This window comes from Pyxicephalus adspersus, chromosome 6, assembly GCF_032062135.1.
Source record: "Pyxicephalus adspersus chromosome 6, UCB_Pads_2.0, whole genome shotgun sequence".
NCBI lineage: Eukaryota > Metazoa > Chordata > Amphibia > Anura > Pyxicephalidae > Pyxicephalus > Pyxicephalus adspersus.
Genome location: NC_092863.1, coordinates 76,930,153 through 76,947,702, shown reverse-complemented (window position 1 = coordinate 76,947,702; position 17,550 = coordinate 76,930,153). Strand labels below are relative to the sequence as shown.

Here is a 17,550-nt window from a genome sequence, read left to right as displayed (position 1 = left end):
AATGACAGACTAATACAGACAGTGATACAGGAGGAGAGAACCCTGCCCCGAAGAGCTTACAATCTAGTAGATATAGAAAGCGTAGTTTAAAAGCACACTTTAAGTTTTACAATAAAAGTAATATTGATGCTACCTACCCTGGTTATTATTATATTGTTACAGTTTTATTGTATGTTTCTTGGTTGGCTACCTGCACCTTACTCTTTTATGTTTGTTATGTTGTTTATTATATGAAAACTCAAAACACAAAATTACAATTTTTCAACAAAAAAAAAGTAATATTTGTCCACACCTCACTGTAACCTCCAATTGAGTGTTTCTCAACCAGGGATCCTCCAAAGGGTGCTAGGGGTTCTTTGAGCAATTTGTACTGCTCAGGTCAGTTTAATTGATAACAATGATGTTTTTGTCTATCTGTAATGGGGACATACTTCCCACTGGCCAGCAATGTAAAAAGCATTCTTCCTACTGACCACCACACTAATGTACTGTGTGCTTTGGATATAGTAATTAAAGCAGGAGATCCCTGAACGCCTCAAAGTTATTTAAAGAGTTCCCCAATGTTAAGATAGTTGAGAAACATTGCTGTAATTGGTCTATGAAGTTGTCCATCACCTTTCAGGCCCAATATTGAAGTTAGAAATGTGGTGTATTTGTAAGCTGTAAATCCACCCAGGATGGATTTTTAGTGAAAATAAATAATTCTTCAGCGTCTTTTGTCTTTGGATCTACTGACTGGTATGGCATGCAGTTGTCACGAATGGTCACCTCTGCTTATTGTTCTGTATTTAGTGACCAGGCTTTCTGATAGGTGTCAGGTAGCCGCAGAGCCTTGAACTCTTTAAGAACAAAGATTTTACACACCGCCCAAGGGAAACACAAGTACAGGGCTTCTTGCATAGGTTGCCTCACAATCTATTATATTTTAAACATAATGACAGGGTTGCTTTAAGATGACATTATGCAGACAGGTTTACTTAACCACCATCCCCTCCAGCTGCACATACAGCTCTTACTTTCCCTTTTATCCTCCGGACTCTCTGTTGTAGAAGGCCCGGTACACAGGAGCAAACTTACTGCCATTATTGCACTGGAACATGATCGATTGATCACATAGAAGGCCCAAAGCTGCACTTCTGTGTAAGTGATTATGTGATGGAATGTGCCATCGCTGTGTATTATGGGACAAAGGCGACATGTAAAGGGATCAATGTTTACCATAGGGCTGGCATACATTATTGTTATTATTATTATTATTATTATTATTATTATTATTAATAATAAACAGGATTTTTATAGTGCCAACATATTATGCATCGCTGCACATTATAAAGGGGTTGCAAATGACAGACAGATTCAAACAGTGACACAGGAGGAGGAGAGGACCCTACCCCAAAGAGCTTACAATCTAGGAGGTGGGGAAAGTAACACACAACAGGTGGGGAGATAGGGAATGGTGCGAAGTAGTTAAGGATTAAGAGACAATAGAAGACGGGTAGGCAAGTTTGAAAAGTTGGGTTTTCAGTGATCTTTTAAATGGGCGGTCTAGCAAGTCTAGGACATGGAAGACCAATCCAGAGAGTTGGGCCAGCTCTAGAGAAGTTTTAGAGCCCTGCGTGTGATGAGGTTATGAGTGAGGAAGTAATTATTAGGTCGTTGGAGGAGCAAAGAGTGACCATCCAATACAAACACATAGGGGTCTATTTATAAAGCAGTGAAATCTGTCATTCAATGGTGGAGAATTATTGATATTGAAAAATATGAACCTAGAAGATTCTCCACCAAGGACGTTTCAGGGAATGTCAGATTCATTGCTTTATAAACAGACTTGAAAGCACATCACAGCACTATATGAATTGTTTATAAGTAAACCCTAAAGTGATCACAATTGCAGCTAAAAATAAGACTTTGTTTTTACACACAACATGTGTACTTAAATTCAAGGATTACTAACACATCTGATCACTTCACAACCCATCACGCTGCTGAAAATCATTTGGAAGCATGTTTTTCTTCAGATTGACTTCAGCTCCAATAACTTTATAAGATCAGAAATTGACTTGAAGTTAAACATCCACATGTGTACCAGTCCTAGGACCAATGTATGTTTGAATTAGCACCCTGGAGCTTGCATGGGGCTGATGACTCCCGACCTGTTCCTATAATTCAGACTTAGGTGCCTGAGCACCCAATCACCAAGTACTGTTCAGTTACATGAAAGTAAAAGGAAAGTTTTTCAGTTCTCATTCCCAGGATAACCAAATGTTTCTTAGCCAAACAGAAGAATGAGTGAACAAAGGGAAATTTAATGTGTACAGCTGTGGAGGGTGCCAGAAAAGTGCTTTTATCTACCTATGCAAAAGACAGGTTCACTTCTAAGCCCCACATATGTGAAACTGTTCTCAGGAAAGTGTACCCTTTTATATCTAATCTTTCTACAGACATATACTATGCTCATAACTTGCTGCTTTCCCACCTCTTAGATTGTAAGCTCTTCAGGTCAGGATCCTCTCCTCTTCCTGTGTCACTGTCTGTAACTGTCTGTCATTTGCAACCCCTATTTAATTTACAGCGCTGCATAATATGTTGGCGCTATATAAATACTGTTTAATAATAAAAAAAAAGCACATACCGTATCTATATGAGCATATTACATACTTCAAGTAACGTTGGATGTTTAGGAAAACTTATATTTAAACCTCAACTTTGGCTCTACCTTCAGTCTTGCACAGTTGTAAAGATTCCTTTCTTGTACTGAAATTATATACTCTGTTTTCATCACCCTCTCTCAGTGTGCACTCGAAGCTGCAGCAACTCAAACAGAATTATCTAGCGCGTTGTTTCCCAGCTTTACTGTGCTGGGACTATTTTTCTACAGTGTTTAATATCAGTGGACATTACCACAACCTCCTATTTCTAAAAAAAATAGCACAGCACCCTGCGGACCTCTTCCATCAGCTAGGATCTACCTGCACTGTATAGAAAAGCTCAGAGACAAAATTATGACATTTCTAGGCTTACAACAAAGTATGTAATGAAAACAAAAAGATTTAAAGCAAAAACATACTGGTAGGTTAATTGGCTTAACCCTGAAAATTGTCCTCAGGCTTTATTAGGGACACGTGACTATAGCAGGGACTGATAGACACTTTTCTGGAAAATGCTCCATCATACATCTCCAATAAGTAATAACTGACTTACCATAATAACTTTCTATGAAGATAATATTATCCCTTGTCCTTTATCAAAGTTACAAACTGTAAAGGAAAATTAAGTAATAAAAATCTTGGTATATGACCGTCCATAAAGACTTCTACACATACAGACACAGGAACATCCTACTGCAGTGTAAATGTCAAGAAGTGATCAGACTGATAACGATTATTATACCAAGTAACAGCAAGGTTATACGTCACAGAATAAATCTGTGTCACTGCCTTGGATCACACCCTGGTAGTATAATTCTCAACACATATTATTAGCAACTTGTTAAAGCATCAGACCTGTTCACATGGTGCATTTGCTCCATGACAATCCATACATCAAGAAGGAATGCATACATAGGTGTGTAAACATATGTACCATGTAAGAACAGATCGATCAGTCAGCCTCGGGGTTTTCCCTGCAGTCCCTGGTGACTGTGAAGCAGAATTTATTTTCAGGTCCCTGCACAGAATCATCAGCAAGCTCCTGATAAGCCCAACTCAAATTCACCAACTTCAACATTCAACAATAAAAAAAGCAGCTCCAGCTTCTATTCTCAACCTCTCTATGGTGTTGCCGCCTGCAGATGTACAAAACCAGGAAAGTGATACCCGGGAGTCTTTTAATATACATTGAGAAAACATTTTCCTATATCTAAAAAGTATAAAATTGTAAACTTGCTTATCTTCTGCCTCAAATAACTTATCTATTGCCTTGCGCTCAGCTATGTGTGAAGAATACAGAGCCAACCCCTATATGTTACAGAGAATAGGAGAATTTGGGGTTCTGTAGTGCCATCATATTTCTATTGTCCCGATCAATAACAATGTCACCCTAGGAAAGGCAGTGTTTTACTTACATAATCACCAGGAGGAAATAATGGAAAAAAAAACTTAAAAACAAAATATTGCAGCAACCACATCCAAGAACTGGTAAGCAGCAATATATAATATTTTAGTTATGCCCCAATAAACATGAAATAAGAAATGCCAAACTGGAGGCTGACAAGGAGTGAGTAACAACCATAAGTTATATGTTGGGGTTATATAAATCCTGCATAATAATATCATCACTTTATATTTAACATGTACCACGGAAAGGTTCATTTTCAGTTTTATCCAATAGGACCCCAATGTTTCCATAAAGCACCAAGTCTGCTGCTAAAGTCTGGGCTAGTCAGCTTTTTTCAGATGATAAAGTAAAAAAATTACAGATTAAAAATCAAATATATATACACAGCATACACAAATTAAAATTAAATTTAGTATAAGCCATGTATCCGAGGTATGAAAGGTTAATGTGCAGAGGTGCTAATGACGTTTCTGTACTCAGATAACTCCAGGCTGCCAAAAATCCTAATCCGGCCTGCACTGAGATGTGTTTGCATTTTGCATGGCTCTGATTTAACATTACAGGGGTTATATTTTTAGTAGGTAGAACATTGATGTATGTGTACACAAGTGCTGCATTTGCAGGTATATGCGAATCTCAACGCCCGCCAACATCCCTTCACATGACTTTCAACTCGATGAACGGGCATATTTTTGCTGGTGTTTATTTTAAGAAGGACACCTTAGATTAATGACACAGATAGCTTGGTCAAGATAGTTAAATCCATACTGGTTTGCTATTAAGCTTAGCACTCCGGAGGAACCATTTAAAGGAAGTTTTGTTTAACATCTTTCACACTACATTTGTATATAAAGTCACATTCCATCGTCCGGCCTCAGTCTGCTGTGCATGAAGCTCCATGAAAACATTAAATATGACAAGGTACAGTGCTACACTACCATTACTAATGAATGGATGGGGACCACAATATCCTATAACAGGCTGGGAACACATTGTGGTCTCATGTAAAATACTGTCAGTATCAGGATTAAAAAATTGCTAAAAAAGCAGTGTGCTCCCCAAATTTTTTTTAGCTAAGTGGGGGGGGGGGCTATGACTGGGTGGTCAAAAAATAAGCGGGGAAACACACAACAAAATCAGTGCTCCCATTTGTTTGTGTCATAGGTGTCCATAACTTCTATAACTGTGTCAGCTTTCTACTGCACCACTACAACTTTGTAATGCCCGTCCTCTCAGTGTGCACTGTTTTTTAATCATCATCTTTCTTCTATGACACCCCAACTGGTAAGTGTCACTTTTTTGTGACCCAGTTTCCTAGTGCCCCATGTTTTGTAAAGATTGTAATCAATTCACTGTAATAATGTAAGCTTGGTTCACTACGCTTGGGTGCCTACTGGCAACCACTGGGCCCAGGGAGTAGTAACTGACAGTAACTGCATTTTTTTTTGCATTTTACTTAATTGAAACTGCATGGAAAAAAAAGTTTGTAAATACCTAAAAATGCTTCCATAGCACTGACAAGACAAATTCAAGTCTATGGTGATGGCTGGGACAGAAAACCACCCTTAAACATTGCATTTACATCTGGAAAAAAAAAACATCCAGCAAAGATGCTGCCTCCTACAGCCTAAAAACTGAACGATTTATTCCAAAGCTAACCATTTCCTGCAAGAGGGTTTATAGGAACTAAGAGTCTTATACAAACAACCAGATGTTGGTAAACCAGGGCTCTCCTATTGGCAGAAAAAGTTACTGATCTGTACTGCAGCTCTGTGACCCCCTCTCTGTATAATATTAGCTCAATGTAAAATCAAGCTTACAGTGCAAGCCGGCAGCTCAGTTCCACATCCAGAAAATGGGGAGTGGAAAAGGTACGAAAAATAATCTTCCTCTGCAAGAGCTGAAAGTCTGCTGGTACTCACTGACAGCTCTCTCTGCTCAAAGACCAACTTAGGAGGTTCTGATGACAGCTGGGTGGCTACTAAAGAGAGCTGGGTGGTGCGCCCGGCTAAAAGGGGCTGGGGAGAACACTGCAAAAGGTTTTTTTGGCAGAAGAAACATGCAAAGTTCCTTCTGCCAAAAAGCTCTGCCTTCAATTTTTTTATTGTAGAAGAACTGCTTTAAACCAGAGGCTAACCTACAGAGCCCAAACCCTTCCCTTTACAAAGTAGGAAACATGGTGACTGTATAACAGTACCCAACTGACATCAACTACAATGTACAGATAACCCTTATATACCCTGTTTCCCCGATTATAAGGCACTCTCTTATATTTTTTTGAAATGCCAAAATATGCCCTGGGTCTTATTTTCAGGGGATGTCTTATTTTTCCATGAAGAAGACTACAGTACACATTTATTGTTGAAAGTCACTCATGATCACTCATGTTCCATTGATTGTCCCCTTCTGATCACTCTATGCCATTGATTGTCCCCTTCTGATCACTCTATGCCATTGATTATCCCCTTCTGATCACTCTATGCAATGATTGTCCCCTTCTGATCACTATGGAATGATTGTCCCCTTCTGATCACTATGAAATGATTGTCCCCTTCTGATCACTATGAAATGATTGTCCCCTTCTGATCACTATGAAATGATTGTCCCCTTCTGATCACTCTATTCCATCGACTCCATTGTCCCCTTCTGATCACTTACCCATAATTAAGTGCAGGGATCTCCGTTAGTGCAGGGATCAGCAGCTTGCTTCCTTGTTCAGAATCGTGTGCAGGCTTTTTACTTTCAGTTTGGCTCAGGAAAAGACACGCCCTGCAGCCAGCATCAAAGACACAGACGCTGCAGCCAGCATAAAGGACACACACGCAGGATCAGATATCTGGAGCTGTCTTATAAATGGGTGAGTGTCTTATTTTAATTATTTTTTTAAAAATCGGGGGTGGCTTACTTAATGGGGATGTCCTAAAATCGGGGAAACACGGTATGTACCAGAATGTAATACAAAATAAAAGAATATATTAGTAATGTTAAACACTAAATCTGAGCAGATCACATCTCAGGATACACTGACAACCTACATACTGACCAGATAGACACTTTCACTTTTATTTTTCATAGGCCCATATCCAAAATAACTGGAATGTAAGAGCCATTGATGTGATTATAAAAACAGATGAAAAAGTTCCTAGTAAGGTTGAGTCTGGCTGAGAGCTCGACAAATTTCATAAACCAGAAACCAACGACCTCGAGATTACATCGGCTGTACAAGTTATTTGTAGCCAGTAGCAGACTGGCTTCCGTGATTCTTAAAACTTCCTGCTGGATGTTGATTAAGAGGCTCAATATTGTACAATATTTTTGCACATAAATTTGCCAAACGTGGAGCTCGGCATTCATAAATATTCATTTTTTTGGCAAGCATCAAGGACACCTGCAGATAGAGGATTACAGACGGCCATTGTTGACCTTCTCCAAATGCGAGCTTCCTGGCTGCCATGCTCGTGTATTCACATCAATACTTCAGTCACTGATCCACAAGAAGCACTTCAGAAAGTTTCCATCACTTGCAGCACGCTTTTTCCAGATTAAAGATTACGACAACCTTAAAGTCAAAGGAATCATTTGCTTTCTAATCGACTGCCAGACAACCGGCACTTCCAGAAGAAAAGCGAGAATATGTATTATATTTCTCCCGACAATGGTTTCTTTCAATTTCTAAATCAGAACTGAATACCAATCAAAAAATAAAAATATAATATCACAATTAAAATAAAAAAAAGGGACGTTCTGCCAAAGTATATAACTGGACAATATAGGAGAAGCAGTACAATGATTAGCTTATCTCTGTCACTCTGCTTCCTTCTCCTACCAGCATGCTCTTTGTCAGCTTTTTGTCTACTTTCCACACTCCGCTATGGTGCACTGTGGATTGCTTGGGGTGGATATAAAGTCAAACTCAGATACAGTGTTCTCCCCAGCCTTTTTTAGCTGGGTGCACCACCCGGCACTTTTCAGTAACCACTCGGCTGTTTTTGGGTGGTTACTGAAGAGTTGGGTCACAATAAAGGGGGCTGGCACCTGCTTGCAATTTTTTTCCGCCCAGCTTAAAAAAATGCCTTAGTTTAACGCTGAGATACATTGCTTGTATTTACCGATAGATAATAAAATTAGCTTGCACTAACTTGTGTCCTTTTTAATATCTGCATACAATCCAGTCCTTCCAAAACAGATTACCTTAATATCTATAGCCAGGTCCCAACTTCAGTTTTATTACAGCCAGTCAATATCCTAATATAAATTGGAAAACTTCAATCACAATTGTAAAAAAAATGTTTATTATTTACAAATTTGATAAGAAAAAGATTTCATTTAAATTAACTAAATAAATAAAGGTAATCAGACATGCACACGGCAAGCTAACAGAAAAGATTTTCCAAGGCAAATTAAGGAAAAGCAGAGGTATGTGTGGCTGAAAAGGACCCATTCAGGGCACGACACAATTACTCTGCTTTGCATGGGGCAATGTGACAGGGTCTCTTTAATAGTTCTATAAACAACATTATAATGATGTGCAGCAGTAAATATATGTCAAATATAAAAAAAGATTAATTAGGACATAAACAACAACATTAGCAATTAGTAAATGTAGAACTCTAGAATCAAACTAAAGGTATGTACATAGGAAAGATTACAAACTCTAGAAAAAGTATTTGTATTTATTTCCAGTGACAGCTAAATGAACAAGTACTGCACACACAGCACCAGTTCTGTTCTATAGAAGGGGGAAGATGAGCGAGCAGCACCCCGCAGTACTCTCAGTGATCGCTCCCAATCAGTTGTTCATCAATTTGCTGTGGAGAATTGCTGAATGGTATTGGGGACTGCTGTACATGACTGTTCATCCCGGGCAACAATAATTTGACAAATCAGCGCAGCCACAAGAAACAAGTGAAAAGGATGAAATCAGAAAAGATGAACTACACAAGGGAAAATCAAAGTCATATGAAAGCCATGGGGGGGGCTCCAACTATCCAGCCAGGCACCACTAGTAATGCTCCCAATTTAGCAACATTTCAAGCCATGACAAGCTCTGAGATCCACCAAATATTGATAACCTGTCCTCATGATACAATGCAAAGCAATACACTGCCCCAGGATAACGCATCCCTCTCACACAGTTACATACACATTATATACAGATCATATATGTAATCATGGCTGAATAACTCATTTTTGGACCTATTTTGATAAATAATAGCATGTGAAGACCATTGTCCTCTCTGTGCTGTATGGTTAAATAAAAGGCACATAGTCACATTGAAAAAGAAAATGTAAATGCCAGGAAAACGTCCCCTCCCTTCCACACCCTGCTGTCAAATCCTCTGGCAATAGTAACAATCACAAAGCCAGACAAAAAAAAAACTTGCAGCAAGCAGGTCTGGGTTTCCTATATCTGTCTGTGTCTCATGAAACAGTAAGTGCATGAAACGCATTGTGATTACAACACATATCTGGAATGTAAAATTTGGTCTTTGGACATCAAGTCTGGTACATCCAGTGACCCAGTTGGGTTGCAGTGCTTTCATTCCAGCAGAATATGTGACCAATAAAGCAAACCCTAGCTGGACAGAGAACACTTTGCACAGGTCCTACAATGTATAGTTGAGCTGTAGTCATACATTTCGCATTTTTCATTTTTATATAAGGCAACCCAGTTGTGAGAAAATTATAGTGACTGTGTTAGTGACCTCCTTCTGTAAGTGCACATTTCTTGGCTGTTATCCACTCACTTTCATTTTTCAAGCAATTTCACTAAAGTTTTTTTACTGAGCAGGACAGAAATGTGATTCCCTGCATCTCCCTAGCATTCATGTGCAGCAGTAAGAAGATATCAGAATATTTTTATTACAGCTGTGTACCTTGTGCATTGCCCTTCATTGAGGAAGCGGATTGCTGGTGCTCTCTGTGTAGTCATCACTACAATGTATATATATGTACATTGCTTTGTATAATTTGTCATCACTCATGGCCTTCCCCCCCATTTTGCAGTGTTACATTCAGGAATATAAAGCATTAGGAGTGTTTATGATTTGATTTACACCATGGATTATTATGTGTAGTTTAGCTACTTGAAATCCCAATTAAATCTTTTTTTAATTTCAGGTCATATACAATAAAACGTGGAAAGTGTTAGGGAGTGAATTCCTATGCAAATCACAGTATGTCCCAGCTTGGGTGCTCTTAGAGTACAATGCTTGGTGGATGTGTGGCGGTGTGGTGTTATGGATGCTTTCCACAGTCAGGTCCTTGTCAGACTATTACTAAATTACTACAAAAATCTTGCTGCGAATAGGACTCAATCCCTGCCCTGTAATGCAATAACCAGGTAAAGGTTTTTGCCCGATCTGGCCCTCAGGCTCTGTTTTTTGAGTGTCTGTGGTGTCTCGGGGCTGCTGGCCATTTCCTCCTACAGAGCAGATACAGGAAGAAAGAAGTCATAAGATTTTCTGTTTGCTGGACAGGAGGCAGCTTCTGCTGGAACCATCCTGCCAGCCCTGCCCAGGGACACCCCCAGCTCCTACTACCCACCACAACCCGGCTCTAATACTGCCTGTCTGTACCAGTGTACTGCTAGACCTGGCACCTTGGAAGAACAGTATGCCAACAGGACTGGCTACAACCCCTCCATCCTGGCTGCGATCCCCTCCATCCTAAAGTGGTGACCCCTCCACCCTAGCTGTAATCTTCTCCATTCCGGCTGCAATCTCCTCCATCGTGGCTGTGACTTCTTCTATCCTAGCTGACCCCTCCATCCTGGCTGTGATCTGGCTGATTGCCTCATGTTGCTAATATCTATTTATCATTTCACTGGACATGTAGATGTTACCTGGCCACACTCCATCTTTACCTTGACCATATCCCTCAGGTGTGCAAAGCACTCCAGTCCCCTTTTGCCCCCAAAAGTTCCCAGTATGGCAATACCAAGCAGTTCTGAACATGAATTGTGGTAATTACTGTTTACAGTATCAGTATAAGCAGATATAAATAAAAATAGGAATCAGAGTCCTGTGCTGCTAGGAGCCATCATCCAAGTAAAACAGAAGGACGAAGTGAGTTCCAGGCATGGTGAGGTGTTCATCGATGGGCAGATGTGTCCTCACTTTGCTACATATTCACCTGCTTTACCCACAGATGCATCCCTGGCGTCTCCAGCAATTGACGTTAATCCTGAAAGGCCTGACGTTTTGTTAGTTTATCCTAGGAACAGCCAGTGTTTGCAAATACGCAGAACATGTGGAACAAACTGGTCCTAAGGCATAGCCGTGAGTATGTTTTGGCCTTCACCTACACAATGTAAATATTGGCTAGCCAGTAATATCCAGGCCTTTTGTGTCAGAACTGGCTGCTTTATCACCATTATCACCCTCTTTCCAAAAAATAAATAAATACAAATACAGGCTTTTGTAAAACTGGCTGGGAGTAAAATCATGAAATTTCTGTTCACATAGACGAGACTGACCTGATGATTGTAAGGTATTACAAAGCAGCCTGACAAAGCCTCCAAACGCTCAGGCTACCATCTGCGGGCATCATGTAGGTGCCAGTAACAAGTAATGAAAGATATAAACAAATTCCAGGTTTGCTGGATTAGCCAGGTTCTTCTCTGGTGTTGGACAGCATCATAAATCGGGCCCGGTGCCTCTGTTAGTTCTGATGACTATTGTCCATGTGCGGGTTGTGGTACACATACTGATCAGCATTTAGAAGGAATTACAGCTTTCCAATAGCAGTAGAGGATAGGAGATCAACTACTGTATATCTAAGCCGAGAGATAACCGTCATCAGATAAAACATGTTATCTCCTACTAATAAAGTACAAATCAAAAAAAAAAGTGTAACAGTGTCAGGCAGAGCCTAGGAAACCACCATCAGAAAAGAAAGAAATATGAGCAGAAGGAAATACACGAGCAGCACACAATGACGGCCTACTGACAATGCTAGATACTCATTATTATTACACAGAATTTATATAGCGCTGACATATTATGCAGTGCTGTACAAAGTCAATTGTCATGTCACTAGCTCACCCTCAAAGGAGCTCACAATCTAATGTCCCTACCATAGTCATATGTCTTTAACACATTCTAAGGTCAATTTTAGGGGGAAGCCAGTTAACCTAACGGAATGTTTTTGGAATGTGGGAGGAAAGCAGAGTGCCCGGAGGAAACATGGGGAGAACCTGCAAACTCCATGCAGATGGTGTCCTGGGTGATATTTGAATCTGGGCCCCAGTGCTGCAAGGGCCAGAAAGCCAACTTCTGAGCCACCGTGCTGCCCACTATACTGACCCTATAGCTTTACCACTGTCTGGGTCACTGATCCAACAAGTCAATAAGGTCAAAACTCCCAACAAACATCAGTGGCACTGAAGTCAGAGGATCAACATGACCGAAAAGCAATCTACACCTTCACAACATAATGACGGCAAAGGGAGCCTGCAGCTTCTTCTGGCACAGGAATGTTTCTAATTTAGAACCCGATGATGACAGAAAGCTTTTTTTATGACAAAAACAAGTTTAGCACTTTGGCTTAATAATTTATTATCTTGTGTTGTGAGTTCCTGTGCCACATGATGATCTCAGGGTGAGGGAAGTCACAATTCACCAGCCGGGGTCACAGATCACAGCCTGTGCAGGGACAGATTTAATAAAACCCTGCATAACATTATAACATGCTCAGCATGGACATACACAGGGTACCCAGCCACAGATCATGGCATTTCTGCTTCCATATCACCAAGCAAACCACAAGGAAAGCAAATGTTTACAGGACACTAGAGACCCATTAATCATCAACCTAATAATGTGTTATGTAATGAGACAACCTGTTACATGGCTCAACAGAAATATATAAATATTTCAAAATATATAAAAAAATATATAAATACAAAATATATAAATATGCAAAATACTGATCACGTGTAATAAACTTCTCCCAAAACTTCCAATATAATTACATCAGCACCAATAACACAACCTGGGTGTAGTAATAATAATAAAGACCATGCATGGGAATTTGTAGGGATCAAACCCTGGAATCCTGGAAATCCTAAATATCTGAATTAAGATTGCAAATGTCCCCGAGCCATGAGCTAGGAGTTTAGTGTCACCCACCCATGCAGTGTCCATGTTCTAAGGAAGTACATTGTTGTCTATATATAATATTCCCCTCTCTCCATGATCAGTGAATCCCCTGCACAGACTGAGCTCCACCACATTGCATGTAGTCCTTGCTGTGTCCGGGTAATATATAATAATCCTCAAGTGATCCATACAATGTCACCAACCTATGCAGTGTCCCCTGCACAGACCCAGCTCCACCTGACCCTGCTATGGTCCATATATTGTATTTAATTCCCACATGATCAGTTCCCCATTGTGTCCCCTATACAGACTTCAGTCCTTGTTATAGCACAAGTTACATATATACGAATCCCCAGCTGATCAGTGTCACCCACCTATATAGTGTCCCTGCACCACTCCAACATGACACCCAGCTGATGCCTCCAGTGCCCCCCAGCAGTGTGGTGTCCCCTGCACTGCAGTAACTCCAGTCCTTGTTATGGTCCAGACAGTATAGAGCAATGCCCAGGTAGGTGCTCAGTTCCCCATGGTGTCACCTACCTGTGCAGTGTCCCAGTGACAGGTGAGTATAGCTGTGCAATGTCCCCTGTACACACCGCAGCACTCCCAGTCCCTCCAGCATGTAGCAGTCCCCAGGTAGGTGCTCGGCTCCCTGTGCTGTCACTTACCTGGTGAAAGGTGAGTATATAATCCTAGGTAGGTGCTCAGCTCCCTCCGGTCCTCATGTCCCCGGGGTCTCTCCAGCCTTCGGTCCTCCTCTGAGCGCTGCTGCTGTTGTGACTGAGAGGTATCCGGGGAGGGGGCGGGGAGCCGGTCTGTGTCCCCTCCCCGTCTGTCTGTCCTGGCTGGGCCCCACCCCGGGGGCCGGGAGAGAGCGGGACATGTGTATGGTGACAGGGGGTCACCGCCATGACACCGACTGACCGGGTCACCATTACTGTTGTGTTATAGAACAAAATAGATTTATTAATCCAAAAAACTTTATTAGAACTTCACTTGCTGCAGGCTGGAGGGGAAATGTCCTCAGTCCCCTTGTCCTCACACTGCACTGCTGTCATTACGTGTTTCCTATATAGTCCCATATATGAGTCCCTCTATGTGACACACAGAATCCATCCCTGCTGAGGGGAATCCGCCAACATTCGTCTCACACGCTCCACTCACAGGCACTGCGGGTCATCTTGGGCGGAGCTTAGCCATGGAGACCGTGCTGCCAATCCTGCAGTAGGCGGGGCCAGGTGTGATCAGGTGCTAGCCGCAGTTTTCACCCCTCAGCAGAGTACACAGACACAGCCTAGAGCAGGGGTGTCAAACTCTGGCCCCCAACGTCCTTTTTTTTAGCCCCCAAAGTAATTCTAAATATGAAATGCAGCTAGCGCCGCTACTACGATTCTCGGCATCACTCGCGTCTATGGACCAGCGGGCTTACTGCCTATGTGTGGCCCCGCATTGGACTGTGGGAATTGTAGTAGCGGTGCTATTTCAGTTTCAAGTTTGGCCCCTGACTTTGTCTAAGTTTTTATTTTTGGCCCTATGTGTATTTGAGTCCGGCACCCCTGGCCTAGAGAAGGTGACAACTCTGCTATGAGTTCAGCAGCAGTGCAGCACTGTTGCCACCTCATTATTAGTGGCTCTTCATTAGGTGGACTTTACATAGACACTAAGGTGCCCAATAATAAAACTGGTAATGTTTCTCCCGTTTCTCAATGATTTGTGGAAAAAAAAACTAAGGTGAGTCTGGTCCAAAAACACATGATGGCTCTCCTCCAATCACAGCTCTGGATGTACACCATGACCTGACGCAGTGTGAATACTGCAGAGTTATGGACAGTGAATAGTGACATTCACTCTTAAGCAAAACCTGTAAGAGCAGATACACTTAGAATAAGTGAGTCCATGGATCATGGATTTATGTGGCACCAAAGCATTCCACATGAACTAAGTCAACAACAAAGCAATATTGTGCTGTGCTAGAAATGGCCAATCACTGAGAGATCATAATATTATGAACAACAATTCATTGTAACCCCAATCACATTGCTTCATTATTATACTTCAAGCAATCAGCAGTAAAAATATCAGTTACATTCTAGTTAATGACAGCGCTATAGGGAAATGAAGGGTGCTGACTGTGCCAATGAGGTTCCTGAAATTTACTCTAATCAAAGCAAAACCCTATAAATTATCACCCTGCCTCTGTCCGGTCACATGATATCCCGGTTATACCTTACCCTGCTGTGTTCCTATAGGAGAGATTTTCCATTTGTTCTATCACCCATGGTCACTGATACCGAAAGTGGGGGAAATCCAAAACTTTAACTGTCACCAGGTAATGGATAAATCTGCAGGAGGGTCCCCTGTTTTGACATCCACCTATATGACAGTGCAAAAAAATCTTTTAACTATTTCCTACTCCATCCATTATTATTATTATTATTATTATTATTATTATTATTATTATTAATAATAATAATAAACCAGATTTATACAACGCCAACATATTACGCATCGTTGTACATTAAATATGGGTTACAAATGACAGACAGATACAGACAGTGACACAGGAGGAGAGGACCCTGCCCCGAAGAGCTTACAATCTAGGAGGCTGGGAAGTAACACACAATAGGAGGAGAGCAGTTATATTTTATAGGATAACAAAGCCTTCACAGAGAATATCTCAGGGCTTGGAAGAAATAGGCAGCATTGGCCTGCAGAGAGAGAGACAATGTGGGGGCAGCCCTGAAAGAACAAAGTTATTTTATGAAGCTGAACAGAAGGACCTTATAAGAGGTGAAGCTAGGTAAGTATATTTTGTGTCTTTTATTTTTATCTGTCACAGTTGTTTTGAAATCTTTCCTAGGTTTATTTGATGCTGGAACACAATAAAGCTGGATGCAGCTAGTCTGAAACCTGAATGGCTGACTCCACCAGTACAAAAACACAACTCACTACCCCTAAAGACAAATATAAGTTATGGCATAAAAGTCTAAAATGTTTATGCTACATGTACAAAATCTCTATAGGATTTTACCAGAAACCAGTGTTGGACCTGAGGTTGAGGATGAGGACCTGGGGGTAATAAGAAGGTGGACCAACCAAAACTTATAGCTTTTATAGCATTTGGTATTTTTGTAGGGCAGGAAGGGTAAAGGGTCCACCAGAGAGCACAAAAAAATCTTGGGGTACAAAATGTGAGCATATTGCAACCTATAGATATTTTGTCTGCCTAATACATAAGGGTGCAGCATGCACACTGAAGCTCGTTGAGAGCAACTTTTTCCCACCTAAAGCTGGCAGAAAACATGAAAGGCTGGTGTGATATTACAGCCATCATCCGACCACCCTCAGACACCCGTATCTGCCAGTGCATGTCCAAACATTAATGGTGGCCGCAGGCCAATCTGTGGAGCAGGGTAGGGAAGACATTCTACATACTATAGTTGTACCTTCACTCTTGAATCTAATTGGAATATTGCTTCTGGATTGGGATATCATTGGATTTTTGTATTGGAGGCACTAATTACAAGGTAAAAAAGAGTTCAATGTCTGAGGTTCCTTACCATCCAACTAGGGAATAAAATCTTTTTTATTTTTCTAGCCTAGGCATCGGCCAATTTCCTAGAAAAATATGGTATACCTTGTGATCAGATTTTAGGAATGCTGCAGCCAGACTCATCCATCCCTCCCACCGCTACTCTTCCGCTGCATCTCTTTGCAGATCTCTTTATTGGCTTCCATTTCACCTTAGAATCAAATTCAAGCTCCTGTGCTTTGCCTTCAAATCCCTGCACAGTTCTTGGCCCATTTATCTTTCTGACCTGTTAAAAAAATACTCCCCCAGCCGCTCTCTTCGCTCTTCCAATGACCTTCCAATGACTTCCTCACTCATAACCTCATCACACGCATGGCTGCAAGACTTTTCTAGAGCTGCCCCGACTCTCTGGAATGGTCTTCCTCGTTCTTTTCGACTTGCTCCTACTTTCTGCTCATTTAAAAGAGCGCTTAAAACCAATTTTTTCAAACTTGCCGACTCTTCTTCTGTCTCTTAAAACCCTCACTACTTCCCATCACTACATATCTCCCCCACTATTGTGTTTTACTTCCCCCACCTCCTAGATTGTAAGCTCTTCGGGGCCTCTCCTCCTGTGCCACTGTCTGTAAATGTCTGTCATTTATAACCCCTATTTAATGTACAGCACTCCGTAATATGTTGGCGCTATATAAATCCTGTTTTTTATTATCATTATTATTAATATTAATATTATTAATAAAAATAATAATACCATGTTATACATTGGCATGCAGCCTTCATTGTAATGAGTCATAGGTATGTGTTTACAGTACAAATATAAATGTATATATTTTTTTAAAGAACTATATCTTACACATCATA

The 17,550-nt window shown here is 40.9% G+C and overlaps 1 protein-coding gene across 2 annotated transcripts in view; it reads right to left on the bottom strand.

Moving 5' to 3' along the window:
- ARHGEF28 (Rho guanine nucleotide exchange factor 28) overlaps nucleotides 1-13,910 on the bottom strand; it is a 135,552-nt gene extending 121,642 nt beyond the window's left edge. For both annotated transcript variants that reach the window (XM_072416259.1, XM_072416260.1), the window contains exon 1: nucleotides 13,826-13,910. The gene's annotated coding sequence lies outside the window, so the exon portion shown is untranslated. The remainder of the gene's footprint in view (nucleotides 1-13,825) is intronic.
- Nucleotides 13,911-17,550: the final 3,640 nt, after the last annotated feature.